We start from the raw sequence: 22004 nt of genomic DNA on the forward strand, positions 1-22004 counted from the left end.
CACACTAGGAAAACTTTCTTGAGTATGAAAAAATACTTAGAATGGTGTGAGATGCATAGGATATTGACTGGACTTTAGAATACTTATGTATGTGCATCAACATAAGTCTAGGCTATAAATACCAATTCAAATTGATCAAGTTAAGTCATCCCTTTTAGTAAACTTAATTGGATCATGTACTTAATTTGACTAACCAAGTAAACACTACTACCTTATGATAAATAGCTAGTAACTAATAGTTAGATATTTTTTTTAAGAAAAATAAATGACTATTTTTTTTTTCAAAAATTCTCTTTAATTACTTTGATCTTTACATGCTTGGACTCTACGATAAAAATCATTGACTTTCCCCTCAAACTTAAAGAACTTACTTAAAGAGTTTTTAATGCATTAATCAAGAGGAAGATTAAAAATTATTTTTTTAAGTTAATATTTTTTTATTAACTTCTTTTCTTAACTTAGTATTTTTGATATAGGTTAAAGGGGGAGTAAACATAGGTTAAGTTAAATATTTTTTTTAAATTAAAGTATTTTTCAAAATTAAAGTATTTTTTAAAGTTAAAATATTTTTTGAAAAGTTAAAGTATGTTTCAAAATTTTAAAGTTAAAGTATTTTTCAAATCTTCAAAGTTAAAATATTTTTCAAATCTTCAAAGATAAAATATTTTAAAAAAGAAAGTAAGTACTTTTTAAAAAGTAAGTTTTTTTTTTTTTTTTTTTTTTGTACTTCTTTAAAGTTAAAGTATTTTTAACTAAACTAGTATTTTTAACTAAGTTTAGCTAAGTGTTTACCCAAGTATTTTGAAACTAAACATTCTCCTAAGTTGTTTTTGCTAAGAAAGCGCTATATTCCAAGGGGGGTTTTTGAACTCTTAAAGAATTCTTAGTTGTATTTCAAAAATTAGAAACTTAGTTTTTAAAAAATTATTTCCTTGTGAAAATACTTACTCATTCTTCCTTTTTATCCATTTCCTTAACTTAACTATGAATTGTGTTTTCATAGTCAAAAATGGGAAAATTGTTGGTGCAAGGAGCACCAGACGATCGAACATAAGTTTTGATAATAATAAAGAGTTCTAAGTTAAGTGTTATTATTGTTCCAACAAGTTGAACTGAGTGTGCAGCAAAGTCCTAAGTGATCTTAGGCGAAGAAAAAGTCTAGGTGTGGTTAGACAATGAATTCCTAGTCCAGGGGCTGGGAAAGTCTTAGCGGGTCGAGGACGTTGGGCGAAATGCTAGAGTTGAGGACGCTAGGTGAAAATCCTAGGGGTTACAGACACCAGGTAGAAGACTGTATGGGTTGGGATCGGATGTCCATCATGAAGTCCTGATGTCTCGTATACTGAGCAAAAGTCCAAACGGTCTGGAGGATCGGTATGGAAAAAGGTAATTTCTCTTGAGAGGAGTAGGTGAGGATGCGTTCCCCATTAAGGTAACAGTATGTATCGGTTTGACCTAGGGTTTCATAGGAAATCTAAAAGTCAGAACCAGATAATCTGGAGATTGTCAGATATTTTTATTTCCATATTATTTTATTGTACTAGCTTTATTTTGTAGAGTATATTTGGTATTTTGGACTAACATGTCATGCAAGAAGTGAAATGCACAAAAGAGCTCGGATGAACAGTGTTGGAAGGTGACTTCCATGTGGTTGAAGTCACCTTCAATAAACAGTGCTGGAGGCGTCTTCGGATGGATGAACTTCGTAGATTACGGATGTTATTGACTTCGACGCTGTGGGGATAACTTTCACAGTAGGATGCGCTTTCATGGGGTTGAAGGCGCCTTCAGCACTCTATAAAAGAAGTCTTCGGGCAAGAGCTTCTACATAACTCATTTTTACAAGCTTCTCTTGCGCGCTGCTTTAAAGACAATCCTACGACTATCCGACGCAACTTCGACGACCGAAAGCGTGATTCTCTGAATCGTGAAAGTCATTAGTATAATCTTTCTTTATAAAGAACTTACATTATAACTCTTTTTGTAATTGTCTTGTATACTTGTAATTTGCAAACGTTTAGTAAATTACCTAAAGTAAACACTCAACGAGTGTGAGCCTTTAGGTAGGAGTCATTACAGACTTCAAACTAAGTAAAAATAAACAGTGTTAGTGATTATTTTTTCTTTATTTCTTTCTGCTATGTTTATCTCTGATTATTTTTTGAAAAATGTGAAAGTCATGAGTGTCATTCGTCCCCCTCTAGTGTAACGATCCTACATTGATAGTTTGGGCGCCCGGGTGTCGGGACCTTCTAGTGCAATGATCCTTAACATGCTGCTGAGTGAGGACACATCAGCCATGTCCAAGTGCCTAGACCAGTCTGGGGGTTCGGACCAAGATAAGTTTTATCCACTAGCGATTTACGAGTCGTTGTCAACGTGGATAAAGTTTTATCCACGTCCAGACACCCAGAGTTGCCATGTCAACAAATGGTTAGATTCGACCAATAGGCAGTCCTAGTCTTAATAGTTCATAATAACACTTGTAAATGACTTTCTTTCTATTCTACTCTATAATTTGGTGCTTAAACTACTATAAGAGGCTTCTTCACCAGAAGAAATTTTGATAGTAAGACTTCAACACTTTGGACTAGCAATCTTTTGATTGCAAACTAAGTAAAAATATCTACCTCTTATTTCTTTCTTTTTAATTAATTTCTTTTTAAACAAGTGTTTCTTAATTTAGTTCAAAAAGTGGAGAAAGGTTTGATTTTTATTTTCAAAGCAATTCACCCCCCTCTTGCCAGCTGCACGGGTCCTGCAAAAATCCCTCATGACGATGTCTTAATTATTAAGACAGTAATTGTTAACTACAATATTCACGGGACTTTTGTTGACAAAGGGAGCTTGGTTAACATAATATTCAAGAAGATGTTCGATCAGTTCCAAATAGAAAAAAAAAGTAAGCTCAAGCCCATGACAACTCCATTATATGGTTTCACCGGCAATGAGGTTTTGTCGATCGACCAAGTTCAGTTGGCCATATCTCTTAGAGAGGAGCCACTCATAAGAACTCACTATATGAATTTCATCATGGTTGACACTCCTTCAGCCTACAATGTGATACTCGACCGACCAATACTGAACAAATTCTTGGCCATCATCTCAACGTTCTGCCAGAAGATCAAGTTTCCTATGGACAACGCAGTTGGCGAGGTTAAGGGTGATCAACTTGTGGCACGAAGATGCTATGTGGAGATTGTAAGAGCCGGATCTCGAGTCGCCCGGAAGGCTCAACAACTAGAGGTCAATGCAATCTAGGAGGCACCTCCCACTTTGGTTTATGAAGAAAAAGAGGAGGTATAAATTCACCCTAACTGATCAGAGGCCACCACGTTCATTGTGGTCGATGTGAGCCCCGAGAAGAAAGCCAAGCTAGTTGACTGCTTAAAGTAGAATCATGACGTGTTTGCCTAGGCAACCCACGATCTCCCGGGTGACTCTTCAACAATAATGCAACACGAGTTGCACGTTCAACCGGATGCCCAACCGGTGAAGCAAAAGAAAAGAGATTTTAGCTCGAAGCAAAATCAGATTATCTAAGTGGAGGTTGAGAAGCTGCTCGAGGTGGGACATATCTGAGAAATACAGTTCCCGACCTGGCATGCCAACGTGGTGTTAGTATCCAAATCGGGAAACAAGTGGCAGATTTGTGTAGATTTCAGAGATCTAAACAAAGCTTGCCCGAAAGATTATTACCCTCTGCCACACATCAATCAGGTGGAGGATTCTACAACCGAATGTGAGTTGATATGTATGCTAGACGCATATTAAGGATATCACCAAGTCTCACTCGCTAAGGAGGACCAAGAAAAAGTCAACTTCATTATGACAGATGAGACTTATTGCTACAACGTCATGTTGTTCATTTTGAAGAATGCTAGGGCCACATATCAAAAACTTATGAACATGTTGTTCCGACGAAAAATTGACATAAATATGGAGGTATACGTTGATGATATATTCATAAAATTCATCCGAGTTACTGATTTATGTGTAGATATCGAAAAAACATGCCAAACGCTAAGAAGATATGGAGTTAAACTTAACCCTAACAAATGCTTGTTTGGAGCTAAAAGTGGATGCTTCCTCAGCTACATTATGACTAAGCAGGGAATAGAGGCTAATCCTAGCAAGGTGAAAGCACTCCAAGACATGTCCCCACTGCATAATTTGAAGGAAACTCAACGGCTGATCGGGTGAATTACCACTCTATCAAGATTCATCTCAAAATCATCTGATCAGAGTTTGCCGTTCTTCAAAATTCTACACCAAGCTACTAAGTTCTAGTGGGGCGTTGAATGCGATAAGGTACTAGAGGAACTCAAAAGCTATTTATCTTCTTTACTTGTATTTGCAAAACCCATCGCCGACAAGCCACTCTGGATCTACTTGTCTTCTACCAAGAGAGTTGTCGGATCGACGTTGGTGTGATAGGACAACCACAAATAGCAGCCGATGTACTTTTGAGTCATTTATTAAAAGATGCTGAATGCTGCTACACTTGTCTCGAGAAGTTAGAGTACGAGTTGGTCTTAGCCATCCGGAGGTTACGTCTTTATTTTCTCTCTCATCCTATCATTGTATTAAATAATAGTACATTAGACTGAGTTATCCTCAATCCTGAGGCGTCCAGATGGCTAATTAAATGGACAACAGAATTAAGCAAATTTGATTATAGTACCAATCCAGATCTACCATTAAAGTGCAAGCCTTAGGTGATTTTGTGATAAAAATATAGAATCCCGAGCTAGAGGAAACTTGGAGAGTCTATGTGGATAGATCATCTACTCAGCAAGGCAATGGAGTGGGGATACTCTTAATATCACCACACAAAGACAAGATGCAATTGTCCGCCCGACTAGACTATTGGGCCATCAATAATGAGGCAGAATATGAAGTTATGATTGTTGGTCTGTAGGCAGCTAAGCATGTGGGAGTTACTCAAGTTTCTATCTATTCTAATTCATAGCTGGAGGCCCAACAACTCTCAGGCAACATTGAAATAAATAATGTGAGGTTGAAATTATATGCTGAGGCATTCGATAGGTTAAAGGTAGGATTCTAAGAGATAACATTGCAGAAGATCCCCTCGAGTGGACGATCAATATGCAGATGAGATGGCCAAGCTAGCTAGTTCTTTAAGCCTGGTGATGTTGGACAAGCCGGTTGAGCAGGTATTGTTGGTAGCTCATATCGAAAGATCGGCTGAAATAGAAGTGCAAAGTGATTGGAGGACACCCTTGATAGAGTTCCTCTATTTGGGAAATGCACCAGTAGACTGAGAGCAAGCTCAGTAGATAAAGAAGAGAGTTGGTCAATTCATGCTTATAGGGGATCATTTATACAAGAGAACATTTTCTAGGCTATTGCTTAAATACGTCGGATCAGAGGATGTCCAATACATTTTGCAGCAATTACACCAAGGTTTTTGTAGCAATCATCTGGGCGGCCATTCTCTAGCCTAGAAAATCTTATTGGTTGGATATTTTTGGCCAACCATTCAAGCAAATGCAGCTCGGACAATGGCCACTTGCTTATCATGACAAAGACACTCAAACATACCACATTGACCAACTGAAGAATTGAAGACATCAATTGTCTCTTGCTTGTTCAACCAGTGGGGCATGAATATTGTAGACATTTTCCCATGGAGATTGGCCAAAGGAAATTCCTTCTCATATTAGTGGATTACTCCTCTAAGTGGGTGGAAACTGAGCCACTCACTAAGATAATCGAGCAGATGGTTATCAAGTTTTTATGGTAAAATATTGTATGTCGGTTTGACATTCCTCATAAGCTCGTCACTAATAATGGAAAGCAATTTTAAGGACGAAGGCTTAAAGAGTGGTGTGCAAGCTATGACATTCTATAAGCTTTCACTTCCGTGCCTTATCCCTAGAGCAACGGCTAGACAAAGATCACAACAAAGAAATTATCAGAGGGCTTAGAACCCTGTTCGATGACCTTGGAGGAAGTTGGGTTGGCAAACTTTCGAGTGTGCTATGGGCGTACCACACCATGCCTCGAGAAGCCACCAATATAATACTGTTCCAGTTGGTGTATGGAGGAGAAGCAGTAGTGCCGATGGAAATAGGAGTCGAGTCTGATCGGAGATAACTATATGATGAGAACTTTGATCGGCACCTTATGGAGCTGGACTTAGTAAAAGAAATTAGAGATAAAGCAGCCACTAGGCTGATGACATATAGGCAAAGAATGAAGCAAAATTACAACAGGAGGATTATTCTAAAATCTTTCCAAGTCAACGACTTAGTATGGAAGAGAATTAAATCGCGATGTCAGCAAGCTAGAGGCTCCATGGTGCGAACCATATAAAGTGATACCGAAGCTTAACTTGGAATCTTATTATCTATAAGGCAAAAATGGAAAAAACTTGGAGCGACCATGGATCGCAAATAATCTATAACCCTATTGGGTCGGGTAGTAAGTTTGCATTAAATTTATGTAAATTATAAAAATTATTGTTCCATGAATGCAGGAATTTTTAAGTGAAAAATAATTAAGTGTCCTAGACTCTCACGCCATCCGACCGAGTTATAAGCGAGCTTGCTCTCGCACCAAGTGTCCCAAACTCTCATGCCATTTGGCCGAGTTATAAGTAAGCTTGTTGTCATGCTGTTCGATTGAGTTATAAGCGAGCTTGCTCTTGCGCCGAGTGTCTCAGACTCTCGTGCCGTTTGGTCGAGTAATTAGCGAACTTGCTCTCGTGTCAAGTGTCCTAGACTCTCATGTCATTCAACCTAATTATAAACTTATAAGCGAGCTTGCTCTCGCGCCGAGTAATAAGTGAACTTGCTCTCGTTCCAAGTGTCCCAGACTCTCATGTCATTCAACCTAATTATAAGAGAGCTTGCTCTCATGTCGATCAACCAAGTTAAGTATCAAGACTCTCATGTCAATCGACCGAGTTATAAGCGAGCATGCTCTCATGCCCAATGTCCTAGACTCTCGTATTGTTTGCCTGAGTTATAAGCGAGCTTGCTCTCTCGGCAAGTTTCCCAAACTCTCATGCCGTTCGACCAAGTTATAAGAGAGCTTAGTCTCGTGCCAAGTGTCCAAGACTCTCATGTTATTCGACTGAGTTATAAGCGAGCTTGCTTTGTCACCAAGTGTCCTAGACTCTTATACCATTTGATCGAGTTATAAGTGAGCTTGCTCTCGCGCCAAGTATTTAGACTCTCATGCCATTTGGATGAGTTATAAGCAAGTTTGCTCTAGCACCACATGTCCCAAACTCTTGTGTCATTCAACCGAGTTATAAGCGAGCTTGCTCTCGCGCCAAGTGTCCCAAACTCTTATACCATTTAGCTGATTTATTAGCAAGCCTGCTCTCATGCCAAGTGTCCCAAACTCTTGTGTCATTTGACCAAGTTATAAGTGAGCTTACTCTCGTGCCAAGTGTCCCAGACTCTCGTGCCATTTAGCTGAGTTATAAGCAAGCTTACTCTCGCGCCAAGTATCCAGACTCTCATGTTATTCAGCCGAGTTATAAGTGAGATTGATCTCGTGCTAAGTGTTTTAGACTCTCATGTCATTCATCCGAGTTATAAGTGAGCATACTCTCATGCTTAAGTGAGCCAATCGACCATCTCATAAAAAGGTTTGTTCCATGACCAAGTCTTAGAGAGTCAAGCCGAGTAGTTGAGTTATGAGTAAACTTTCTCTCATGCTAAGTGTCCTAGACTCTCCTATCATTCAATCGAATTATAAGTGATCATGCTCTCACACTTAAGCGAGTCGATCGACTATCTCATAAAAGAGCTTGTTTCGTAACCAAGTCTTAGAGAGTCAGGTCGAGTGACTGAGTTACAAGTAAACTTACTCTCACTGTTAAGTGTGGAAACTCTCCTAGAAACCCAGAAGACCACTACGGTGGAAGTGCTTTATAGTATTACTCGAGTAGACTATGGAGGCTAAGTCTAAAAGATGAAAAGAAGTATAATTATAAATTAGTGCATCCACAAAATGAAAGCACTAAGAAATAGAATAGGCATATATTGCATTAGACTTAGAAGGTTCTTACAACGTCGCATAACTTTTGTAGAACATTACTAGTATACTTAAAAGAAAACACTACGCGAGATAGGAAATGATGTCGTTCGAGAGCACTTCCAAAATCTTCTGCCTTTTGATGAAGGTTGGAGGAACCTCAGCAGAAAGATAGTTACCCTCCTTTAGTTGCTTGAGAGTTCCATCAATACCATAGCCGAATAGCTTGATGGTTCGGTCAGTCAGCAGTTGATTGAAATCTCTTGAGCGGAGATATACCACCCTGTGGGCTTCCAGTCGGCCTAGCTCCTCCTCCTTGAGTTTAGCAAGTTCAACCCTTAGTACTTGCAGCTCGACATCTTTCTCGTCAATTAGTCTTTGGCACTCATCGAGTTGGAGTTCATGGCTCGCCTGCTCTGCAGTGTGGCCAACTTGCTCTTGTTGGTCCTTGTTAGGATGGCTAAAGGGGGGAGGGGGTGAAGAGCCCTACAATCAAATTTATACTTTCTTTTTCTTTCAAATTTAGCAAAGATAAACACAAGTTAAGTTAACAAATAAAATGAACATAAATTAAAGAAGAGGAATGAATCTTTTACTTGGTTTGCAACCGGAAAGGTTGCTAATCCAAGGCAGTGAAAGCTCACTAAGAATCTCCTTCGATGTAGGCGGAGAAGCCACTTACAGAAGTTGAAGTACATAAAAGAAACTACAGAATTAGAAATAAAAGCTCAGAGTTCATTAACTCATATTTTGTTCAAATGAAGAAGACTAGGGCTCTATTTATGACCCATTGGTCAAAACTAGCCACTTACTAATGTTACATCTTCGAGTGCCTGTACCCTCTCTGGGCGCCCCCAGCATGGCAAACGTTATCTCCACGTAATGTCTTGAATATGGAAAATTTCATGTCAGGGCACTTGGTGTTGGTTAGTCCTAGGAAAACCGTACCGACTCCATTATACAAAAATTTTGTACAAGTGTCGAACCTTTCCTTAAATAACCTATTGTGTTCTTTAGAAGTTAAATTAGGAATCACAGACGGAACTTAAAATCATTGATTCCAAATTTAACTTATCTGTTCTTAATGGTTTAGATTTGAATCACAAGCGGAACTTAACACTATTGATTCAAATCCACCTATGTTATTAATTCATTAAATATTAATTTTCAAAATTGGCTTCCAGGACTGCATGGCGAGGCACATGGCCTTCTTGGATATGGGAGCAACCACCACCGCCTAGACAAAGCCTTTTAAGGAAATCTAATATTTAATTTCCTTAAATAACTCTAGGTTAACCAAAAAGAATAATCGAATCACAAATTCGACAAAGTAAAAAAAAAACCAAACTCAAAAATAAATTCGAAAACTCTAGAATCTTATGCCTCTTGTGTTTGGTATTTCCATAAATAACTATACAAAGAAAACTAGTATGATGCAGAAAACAATTACTAGTTATACCTTTCTTTGTAAGCAAAAATAACCTCTTGATCTTCTACCGTATTCCTCTTCTTATCTCGGACGTTGTGTGGGCAACGATCTTCCAAGACGAGAACCACCAAGCTCCTTCTTCTCCAAGCTAGATTCGGCCACCATTAATTCTCCATGAGAAGTAAAGATCCGGCCACCACCACAAAGCTCCAAGGGATGCTAGAAACGAAGCCTTCTTTCTCTCCTTCTTCTCCTAGCTAGAACCGGCCACCATGGACTTCCCTTAAGTTGATGCCGCCGGCCACAAAGGAGGAAGAGAAAAGAAGGAGAAGAGGAGACCCTAGGGCCCACCACACCAAGGAAGAAAAGAGAGGAAGAAAAGAATAGAGTCGTTCATCATGAAGGCACCTCTACCCCCTCTTTTATAATCCTTGGTCTTGGCAAATAAAGAAATTTTAATAAAAACTTCCTTAATTCTTTTGCCATGAAAAAGAAAATTTAATTAAAAAATAATTTTCTTTTCTCAATTCATATGGCCGGCTACACTAAAAATCTCCAAGCAAATAAAATTTTAAACACAAATTAAAGCTTCCTTATTTGCTTCGGAAATTTATAAAAATTTCTCCAATAATTTTTCCCTTCATGGTGGATTATAAAAATGAAATTTTATAAATTAAAATCTTTCTTTTAAACATGTGGATAATTTTTCAAAAGGAAAGTTATCTCTAAAAATTAAAATCTCCTTTCAATCTACAAATAAGGAAAGACATCAAATCTTTTCTTAATCTTTTGTAGAAACTTATAAAAGAAATATTTAATTTTTAAACTCTCTTTTAAATCATGAACATGGTTTTAAAAAGGAAAGTTTTCTCAAAATTAAAATCTACCTTTCAATCTACAAATAAGGAAATATTTCAAATCTTTTCTTAATCTTTTGTAGAAAGCTATAAAAGGAAAGATTTAAATTTCAAACTCTCTTTTAAAACATGATATCCACATAAGAAATAATTTTAATAAAAATCCCTTTAAAATATGATGTGGCCGGCCACCTAAGCTTGGGCTCCAAGCAATTGGCCGACCACCTTAAAGATCAACCTTTAGGCTTGGCCGGCCCTAAGCTTGAGCTTCAAGCTTAGCTTGGCCGGCCCCTATAGGTTGGGTAAGAAGGTGGGTATGTGATGGGTATAAATCTCTATATACAAGAGGCTACGATAGAGACCGAGAGGAGGAATTGGTTTTGGTCTCCCGATGAAATTAAGCATCCCGTGTTCGCCCCGAACACATAACTTAATTTCATCAATAATAATTCATTCCACTAAAGAACTATTATTGAACTACCGCACCAATCCCAAATTACATTTTGGGCTCCTTCTTATTATGAGTGTGTTAGTCTCCTTGTGTTTAAGATGTCGAATGTCCACTAATTAAGTGAGTTACCGACAACTCATTTAATTAATATCTTATTCCAAGAGTAGTACCACTCAACCTTATCGTCATGTCGGACTAAGTCCACCTGCAGGGTTTAACATGACAATCCTTATGAGCTCCTCTTGGGGACATTATCAACCTAGATCACTAGGACACAGTTTCATTCTATAATCAACAACACACACTATAAGTGATATCATTTCCCAACTTATCGGGCTTATTGATTTATCGAACTAAATCTCACCCATTGATAAATTAAAGAAATAAATATCAATTATATGTGTTTGTTATTATATTAGGATTAAGAGCACACACTTCCATAATAACTGAGGTCTTTGTTCCTTTATAAAGTCAGTATAAAAGAAACGACCTCTAATAGTCCTACTCAATACACTCTAAGTGTACTAGTGTAATTATATAGTTAAGATAAACTAATACCTAATTACACTACGACCTACCAATGGTTTGTTCCTTTCCATCTTGGTCATGAGCTACTGTTTATAATTTATAAAGAACCGATAACACGATCTTCTGTGTGTGACACCACACACTATGTTATTTATAATATAAATTAATTGAACATCTACATTTGGTATATAAATGTAGACACTTGACCAATGTAATTCTTATAAATGTTTATACAAAAGCTAGGCTTTTAGTATACACTCCAACACTTGGACCCTCTCCAAGCGCTCGGACCCCTTGTTGACGTGGACTTGAAGGGCGATCCACTATGACGAGGCACTCATTGGGCACCTTGGTGGTTCGAGTGCCCAAACTAGTCAGCCCAATGCTGACTCGTTTAACGGCTTCTCCGGTCGCTTGGATGATCCTCCGACCTTCTAGGGTTGAGCTCACCCTAACCCAACCTCGGCCTTCTCCTCGAGCAGACTTCCTCCCCGGATTCTCATCCCTCAAACATTGTGCATGTCCTTCTCATTTGCCGTGTACTCTTCCATAGCACATTGTCCCTTGGATGTACTGAACTTGCCGACTCTCTTCTTGTGCCATCCTTCTTGCTAGCTGCGTCTTTCGCTCGACTTCTTGAATTTCTAAGCTTCTGCACACTTAGACACAAGGATCAAATATACAGGACCTATCTTAACTTAGTTGACTACATCAAAACTAACCTGGGGTACTTACAATCTCTCCCTTTTTGATGTGCATCAACCCAAGTTAAGTTAGGGTTAATCCAAAATAAAATAATTTGTACTATGTAAATGAATTTGTAATTATAATAAGAATTTACAATTAAGTACAAAAAAACGTTCCTCTTTAACTTAAAAAAAAAACTCTCCCTTATCTTACTCCTTATTTCTCTCCCTTTGATCACATAAAAAAATAAGGGAGAATATGAAACATAGTTATAAAAATTTGTAAAAAAAATTTAGGGATTTATGGACAGAATTAAAAGTAAACTAATATTTTTAAAAATAATTTTAAAAAATTTCCTAATTTTACTAATTAATTCTCTATTTTGAAAAGAATAATTTAAAAATTATTTTTTGCTTTCAAAAAATCTTGAAAAAATTTATCTAGGTTAAACAGAAGTAGTTAGATTAAAAAAAACACTAAAAATATTTTTTATTTTAACATAAATGAATTATTTCATAATAAAACCTAATTTTTAGATAAATCAATTTTAGACATAGATATTCATCTCTAATAATTTCCTTAATTTTTCTGACTTTGTAAAACAGAATGTATAACTATAGAAAAATTAAATTTTTGAAGATTTACTTTTTAAGAATTTTTAATATTAAAAATTAATATGTTGACCAAAAATTCATAGAATATTATTTAATTGTCAGAAAATTTTAGAAAAATTCGTTTGTGAGAGAACATAATATTTGATCATATAAAAATAAATTTTTCAAAAATAAATCTATGAAATTATTTTAATTTTAAAAATATAATTTTTGTTGAGAAATTCATAAAAATTAATATAATAGTTAATTTTTTTTTAAAAAAAATATTAGTAGATAATATTTTCATTTTGTACCGATAAAATTTTAAATAAAAGATATGACCAGAAAGTTAACAAAATAATTGATTTTACCTGGAAGAATAAATCAAGAAAATTAATTTATTGAGCTAAGCATGATTTTGATATCCAAAATAAATAATTTTCTACTGGATTAATCAAATATTTTTCATAAATTAAAGTTCTATTAACTTTTATAATTTGACCCTTATGATATTTAAAATACTAACTAAACCTATCATAATTCTTAAATTTTGAATTTTGAAAAGTATTCGAATATGCATAGTCATTTTTTAATCTATCTATTTGTACTTTCAATTTTACATTTTTAATTTTCAAATTATCATAATCATCTAGTCTACATGCATTTTCTAAGATTAATTTTAACTTTATATTTTTTTTTCTAAATTAATCATATTTTTAGAAAGAATTTTAATGAACTCAAATAACTCTTCAGGAGATCAAAAATGTATCTTACTTACCATTATGATTTCGTTGTCCGATGCTCCTCTTTCATCGCTACTTTCTTCCAAAGACTCTCCTCTTTTATCGATACTCATCTTGAATGAACATTCTTTATCTTTAGGTAGCTATTCGACTTTAACTGTTGTTCTGACAATTTCCTCGATTTCAGTTTCTTCTGACGACTACTCGGTGTCCATCGAGGAGTTGGATTTAGCATCTTTTGGTTCTTTACAGAGCTTCAAGAAATTTTCTAAAAGTTCTTTTTTTTCTCTTGTAGTTGCCAATTTTGTCAAGTTCCTAAGCAAGGAGAACACTCAGAAGATGAAACTCCACCTTACCATTCGCCTCAAATTTATCGTACTAATTTTCAATCCAGTGGTGTTCTTCGAGTTCTCCATTCTTTTCCTTAGGTGATTCAATACCATATTTAATTATTAACAAAATATTAAAATTAGTTTTAAAGAATATGCCCATTTTTGTTTCCAAAATGCGAATTGTAAAGCCCGAAAATTCTCAAAACTATTTTAGAAATATAGTATGATTTTTCTGGAATTTTTAGATATTATTCCGGAATTTTCCGAGTAGCGGAAGTAGCAAAAATAATTAGAACCGTAAAATAGCTTAGGCGGGAATCGAACCCGAGACCTATGGTTTACGGATAAGTTTAGTAACCGGTGAACCCAGCAGGGCCGTGCTGAAAGAAAGAGGAATCAGTTATATTTATATTAGAATTGGGCCTAGTTACCCACTCAATATAAATAGAAGAACTTAAGTTGGGTTGGTTTATTTTAGGATTGGTTCGGCACCTCCTCACCTCACGCCACTTTTCCCTTCCAAAACCTCACCGCCGCCTCTCCCTCCTTCTCCTCTTCCTCACGCACGGCACACCAAGGCAAGGGTCCATAGGTTCATCTTCCGGCGACGACTCCAACACGAAAGAGGTTCTTCTCCGCGAGAGGAACGCGAAGACGTGATCGGATCGTCGAGAGGATCATCTCCACCGGAACTCTAGCGAATAGAATCGTAAGAAATTACGATCAAGAGGTAAGAAACCCCTCACCTGCAGTATAATAGCTCCGTTTGGATTTTCTATGCATTAGTTTAGTAATATGCAGATTTTGTTGACATGTAGGGTGTTTTAACCCTCCTCACAGATTTAGGGATTTATTTGAGCACCTTTAGATGGGCCGGACACGCCTACCCTCTTCAGTTGGGATTGTAGACGTTGTCGGGTGCCTAAAGGTGGTCTCCCTAATAAAGAGGAGAGTTGGGGCACACTAAGTGTTCGATAAAATAACTAGATCCGTAAAAATGCAACTTAGGCATTTTAATACTACAGTTAAATGCATTAGAAGCGTTTAAAACAGTAAATCAGTTTATTTTAGCTGTATGGGACTACGGTCCAATGGGTGGGCTCCCACAGTCGCCTCTAGGTTCAGACAACCTAGCTCTAGGTTCAGATAACCTAGAAACAACATGTTATAGCAGTTAGCTATAGATATTAGTATTTTATTTTCAGTGGCACTGTACTGGATTAGATATCCATTGGGTTGGACTCCCACAGTCGTCCCTAGGTTCAGATAGCCTAGACAACCCTACTAAATTCGGGACTTGCAACCCCGGGTCTAGTAGGGATGCGCGCACAGTAAGTACAGTTGCCGGGCCCAACAGCATGTTTAGTATTTTCACTTATTATGTATTAGATTTCAAAACTCAAAATCAGTTATGCTAGTTGAGTTTGTTTCCAGTTACAGATTTAGTTTCAGTTAGTTTAGCCTATATTCAGTTCAGTGTTCATTTGGTTGTTTTGCCATGATTCAGTGCTTATGCCATGCTTATATGTTATGCCTTACGATTTCAGTATACCATGTCTTAGTAAGTTCAGTGCATATTTTCAAATAGCATGATTTAAAAGCATACTGCATCGAATGCATGATTTTGTGAGGTAGATGGTTTCTTACTAAGCTTTTTGGCTTACAGATACTATTTTCCTTATACTGCAGATACAGGTAAAAGGAAAATGGACTAGCAGAGGAAGCTGGAGGGCAATGCAAAGATGGTGGATGTGTATGGAACTGGAATCAAAGGTCCTTAGGGGACGTAGCAAATTGAGCATTAGACTTTTAGCATTTACTTTAGCATTTTATTATTGGTTTTGGTTTACATGTTCTAGGCACTTTTAGTTGTGTGTGTTGCCATGAATTCCTAAACTATGCCTTATGTTAAGTTAGATTACTAGTTATGTCGTTAGAATGCTATTATGTGTTGTTAGAATAGTTATGATGCAGTAGTTAGATGTTATGTGGGGTTTTGGCACGCCAAAGTGCTGAAATCAGAGTTTTCCGGAGTGAAATCAGACCCTGATCGGTCTCCAGACCGATCAGGGCCTGGCCGTGTCACTGGATCGGTCAGCCGACCGATCCAGCCAGGTACAGTATGCTACTGTATCCTCTTGGATCGGTCAGACGACCGATCCAGCACGAGACAGTAGCCACCAGGAGATTTCCAGGTGCCTGGATCGGTCAGCCGACCGATCCAGACATACCTAGATCGGTCGTAGCGACCGATCAGGCCACACCTAGATCGGTCTGCAGACCGATCCAGGTGCGTACAGGAGCGATGTAGCTTCGGGATCGGATAACCGACCGATCCAGGGCCTTGTGAACGTACCAGTATCAGCAGATCGGTCTGTGGATCGATCTGGAGGGGGGTACCAGTTGTAAATACCTCCCCTAGCCGGTGTACAACTCCAAGGTACACCCGGAATGTTAGTGTCAGAGTTAACATTAATCAGATAATTAGTAAAATTTTAATTAGCCCAGCTTTCCGCACAGTATAGCACAGCATAACTGTAGCGATTCGACCTTACAGCCTAGTAGTAGAAGGCGGGTCGTTACACGAATTCCCCGTCAAACGTTGGTGGATAAATGCTTGGTCCGACCATTTCTTGTGCTTCGATCTGCGATTAGTCCTTCTGAAGTGTCCTCGCTTTGATACCAATAGTTGGTCCTGTTAGAGTGTATACTAAAAGTTTAGCTTTTTGTAAACATTTATTTTGAAATAAAGAATCACATTGATTAAATGTCTACATTTATATGCTAAGTGTAATTGTTCAATTAATTTATATTGTAGATAACATGGTGTGTGGTGTCACACACAGAAGATCATGTTATCAATTCCTTATAAATTATAAACAATAGCTCACGACTAAGATGGATAGGAACAAACCATTGGAATAATCGTAGTGTAATTTGATATTAGTTTATCTTGACTATAAAATTATACTAGTACACTCTGAGTGTATTGTACAGGATCATTTAAGGTAAGTTCTTTTTATACTAACTGCATAAAAGAACAAGACCTTTGTGTTAGTATTAGCCTTAGTACCAATTATGAGATGATTGTAAAGGGCTCCTTTTGTATCATATTTCATTATTAATAAAGACAAAGTTGGTTATTATATTTATTTCAATTTAGTGCCGAATGAATAAGTATAATAATGTCCTAGAGTAGGAGGTTCTAATCTACAACATATCAATTGGGTGAATTGATAGTAAGATATTGTAGATATATATAGAACACTACTCTTAACTATTCCTAGTCAAGCATTAATATGCAAGGACAATATTAATGCGTTGAGACTAGCATGTAGGTCAACGAATGACTTAATCTCACAAGTCATGGATATGAGATATCAGGTTGACACTTGGGTATATATTAGAGAATATATATTGAATGACCTGCCATGAGAATGTTTTATGGATCGTTATATGAGTGTCATAAATATTCTCATGTAACTATTAGTATGAATAGTCCTTAGACCTGAAGTCACTACGGTTTCCTATATAAGGAGTTGTATACTTTGGTATCGTCAAATATCACCCGTAACAGGGTGGACCATAAAGTCGATCACTGGGTATGCAATAAGTTATGCGGAGGGATGTGAGTGATGTAGATGAGATCTATCCCTTCCATATGACAGATGTGATATCTATGAGCCCCTTGATAAGCAGGAAGAATGCATGACATGCTCAAATGAGTCAATATGCGATATTGTGCTTATTTAATTGAGTGTGTCTACTTAGAGATCAAGAAACATAAAGATTGATAAGAGGATGACACAGTCTATGCATCATTGATTAATCTAGATATCGAGGATAGAAGGATTGAGTCATACAAGATAATAGCCATGGAAAGGTTAAGTCGGATCTCGACATTCTCATCACTTGGGTAGCAATGATTCCTTGCTAGATGCCACTCATTACTTATGTATTTAAATGTTGATTTGGATACATTGCCAACGTTACGAGAACCTATTGGGTCACACACAAAGAACAAGTCAATGGAGATGGATTCATATGATGAATCATTGGATTAAGTCTAATTCAAATTGGACTCATTAAGTAAGACTCAATTAAACCCAACTATTGGATTGAGTCCAATTCAAATTAGACTCATTGAATCAATTGGATTAATGATTAATGAGTTGGACTCATTATATGATTTCATGAATTATTTGATGATTAATGAGTTGGACTCATTATATGATTTCATGAAATTGAATTCATGAAGAAAGAGGAGTGTACAACTTGAGTTACTCATGCATTGGATGCATTAGATGAAGAGTGAACAATTTTAATTTCTCATGCATTACATGCATTGGATGCATTGGATGAAGAGTGAACCATTTGAATTGCACATGCATTGGATTCATTGGATGAAGACAAATATTAATGTCAATCAAGACAATTGACATTAAGGCATGAGGCAACTTCATGAATCTATAAAAAGAGGGTTTTGGATTCATTTTCATGATGAGTTTTTGGTGCTCTAGCTCTTCTTCCTCCTCCTCTCTTCCACTTGGTCGAAACCTCCAAGAAAGGTTGCTAGCACAACCTTTGGTTGTTTCATTCTCCACCTTGTGAGTTTGTGAGACAAACGAGACTTGTTCGTGTAGATACCATAGAGGCGCGACCACTTGATCATGCTAAGATCCGCATCTAAAGAAACGTTAGAATCGAGATTGTGAAGGGCACACAACAAAGGTATAACTTTCTCATGTAGATAATTAATACTTAGTATATGGTTTCCTTTCGTATGGATCTATTGGAAAGAAACTAGATGTTTTCTGCTGCACTTTCGCGTGTTTAGCGCCCTAGTTCCTTACACTTTGTTATTATGGAAGTGTGTTCTCTTAATACTGATATAATAACAATCACATATATTTAGTATTTATTTCTTTAATTTATCAAAGGGTGTGATTTAGTTCGATAAATCAATAGGCCCGATAAGTTGGGAAATAATATTATTTATAGTGTGTGTTGTTAATTATAGAAGGAAACTGTGTCCTAAAAATTTAGGTTGATGATGTCCCCAAGAGGAGCTCATAAGGTTTGTCATGTAAACCTTGCAGGTAGACTTAGTCTGACATGACGATGAAGTTGAGTGGTACTACTCTTGGAGCTAGATATTAATTAAGTGAGTTGTCAGTAACTCATTTAATTAGTGGACATTCTATATCTTAAACACAGGAAGACTAACACACTCATGATAAGAAGGAGCCCATATAGTAATATAGGATTGATGCGGTAGTTCAATAATAACTTTTTAGTGGAATGAGATATTATTGATGAACTCGAGTTGGGTGTTCGGGGCGAACACGGGAAGTTTAAGTTCATCGGGAGACCAAAACCAATTCCTGCTCTCGGTCCCTGTCATAGCCTCTTATTTATAAAGTCTTATACCCACCTAAACCCACCTTCTTACCCATCCCAAGGTGGTCGTCCAAGCCAAGCTTGGAGCCTAAGCAAGGGTCGGCCAAGATAAAGCTTGGATGGGTTGAGGTGTGACCGGCCCTAGCTTGGAGCCCAAGCTTAGGTGGCCGACCACATAAAAAATAAAAGGAGTTTATTTTAAAATCTTTCCTTATGTGGAAGTCATGGTTTTAAAAGAGAGTTTAAAATTTAAATATTTCCTTTTATAGCTTTCTACAAAAGATTAAGAGAAAGGTTTGATATCTTTCTTTATTTGTAGTTAAAATGAAGATTTTAATTTTTGATAAAACTTTTTTTTTTCTAACCATCCTCATGATTTTAAAAGAGAGTTTTAAAATTAAATTTTACCTTTTATAGTTTCTACAAAGGATTAAGAGAAAGGTTTGATATCTTTCTTTATTTGTAGATTGAAGGGAAGATTTTAATTTTGGAGAAAACTTTCCTTATTGAAATCATCCACATGTTTTAACAGAGAGATTTTAATTTATAAAAGTTTTCTTTTATAACCAACTATGAAAGGAATTTTTAAAATAGAAATTTTTATTTTAAAATTTCCAGAAACAAATTAGGAAGTTTTAATTTTGTATTTAAAACTTTCCTTACTTGGAGGATTTGAGGTGGCCGACCATTAATAAGAGAAAAGGATTTTTTTTTTTAATTTTCCTTTCAATGGCAAGGAAAATAAGGAAGTTTTTATTAAAACTTTCCTTATTTGCCAAGACCAAGGAATATAAAAGAGATGGTAGAGGTGTCTCACCTCATAACAATACATCTTCTATTAATCCTCTCCTCAATTCCTTGGTGGTGGGCGACCCTCATCTTCTTCCTCTCCTCCTTTTCTTCTTCTCTGGTGGCCGGTGGCATCAACTCTCAAGGAGCTTGTTGGTGGCCGGACTTTGCTTGGAGAAGAAGTAGAGAAAGGAGGCTTTGTTTCTTAGCATCCCTTGGAGCTTGGTTGGTGGTCGAAGTTCTTCATCTCTAGGAGATTGTTGGTGGCCGAAACTTACAAGGAGAAGAAGGAGGCTTGGATGGATTCTTGTCTCAGTAGATCGTCACTCACACGACGTCCGAGATAAGGAGAGGAATACGATAGAAGATCTTGAGGTTTATTAGCTACAAAGAAAGATATAACTAGTTGTCTTGTTCCGCATCATACTAGTTTTCTTTGTACGGATTTTGAAATACCAAACACAAGAGGCTAACGTTTCTAGGTTTTGAATTTATGATTCGAGTTTGTGTTTCTTTTGTTTTTCTGATCTTATGATTAGATTGTTCTTAATGGTTAAACCTAGGGTTACTATAAGGAGATTAAATATTGAATTTCGTTGAAAGACTTTGTCTTGGAAGTGGTGGATGCTCTCATAACCAAGAAGTCCTAGTACCTCGTCATGTTTAACTTGGAAGCTGATCTCTGAAATAAATATTTAATCAAATTTATAACATAGGTGGATTTGGATTAATAATGTTAAACATCGTTTGCAATCCAAGTCTAAACCTCTAAGAATAGATAAGTTGAATTTGGAATCAATAATGTTAAGTTCTATTTGCGATTCCAAATTTAATTTCTAAAGAACACAATAGGTTGTTCGGAATGGTTCAGGACTTGTACAAAATTTTTGTACAAGGGAACCAGTACGATATTCCGAGTAGCAACCAACAATTGGTATCAGAGCTAGGGTTTGCCTCTGTGTGTTTGGTTTTCAGTTTAATTGTGCACATGTCATACATAATTTAGGCAAGATAATAGTAGGATATACTAACTCTGTGGTTGCAGGCTCCAACTATTATGACTTATAGAGATTGTGTGTGATTGGACCCTTGGACATGTCGAGGGCATTTTATATGTGTGCATGATTGTATGTATTAAATACAGCAGGAGCTGTATTAGTTTTAGGATTTTACATTTTTGTTTCGATCTAGATTACATGTACATTCTTTTGTGGAATATAGGATCGATATATGTAAAATTCTATTTTTGTCGCGGATCGTATCCTTGCGAGGCGTGGTACTATCTGTGGACCAGAGGTGCAACAGAAAAAGAAGCAAGATAGATGCGGCGACTAGACCTGATTGCGATGGCTAAAGATGGCAGCAGCTAGGATTGGCAGCATACGGTGGACAGTGATGGAAAAAACCATAATAGTTGGAAAATTATTTTTCCATATTTATTGCTTTATTTGCTGTGATGTGTGTGTGCATGTTAAAATTCCTCACCTTAAATAACTAAGTGGGAGAGAGATTAGTAAATAAATTCCACGGTCTCCATTACTTGTTTGTAAGTGATGCAACAAACTTGCATGTTGGCTCTGAGTGACTCTCTCCATAACGGATGAGTTTGTTTGCAGATGACTAGATCAAACTTCCTTTATGGGTGGTTATAGGAAATTATTTAGGAGCGTGTGATCTTCTCCAACTGAAGGGGCATAATCCTATTTAATGGACTAAGTATCAAGTAATGATATACACTTAGACACATTTAATAGTATCCTCCCTAACGGAGTCACTGCTATTATTTGTGTGACCAAAGGAATACCAACTATTAATTTTATTTGTCATAAAGTTAGGATGACAAGATAATAAAATTAATGGGTAAGACCCTCCTCTTACAAATGTTTGATTTTGTATACGTCCACACTAACGTGTCATGCAAAATTCACGGTGTTTTGAGGTGTTGGTAAATTTAAATAATATTGTTTGAGGAATCAATATTATTCTAAATTTAGAGTCTTGACCAAAAATTTATTTTGTGATTCTTAGGATGACTTTCAACCCACTGGCTATTATACTGAAAGAGAACAAACTTACTGGTCCCAACTACATAGATTGGAAAAGAAACCTGAACATTGTCCTAACTGTTGAAGGCTATAAGTTTGTACTGTTAGAGGTCTGCCCTAATGTGCCTAACGGCGAT

Source organism: Zingiber officinale, chromosome 3A, assembly GCF_018446385.1.
Source record: "Zingiber officinale cultivar Zhangliang chromosome 3A, Zo_v1.1, whole genome shotgun sequence".
Classification (NCBI taxonomy): domain Eukaryota; kingdom Viridiplantae; phylum Streptophyta; class Magnoliopsida; order Zingiberales; family Zingiberaceae; genus Zingiber; species Zingiber officinale.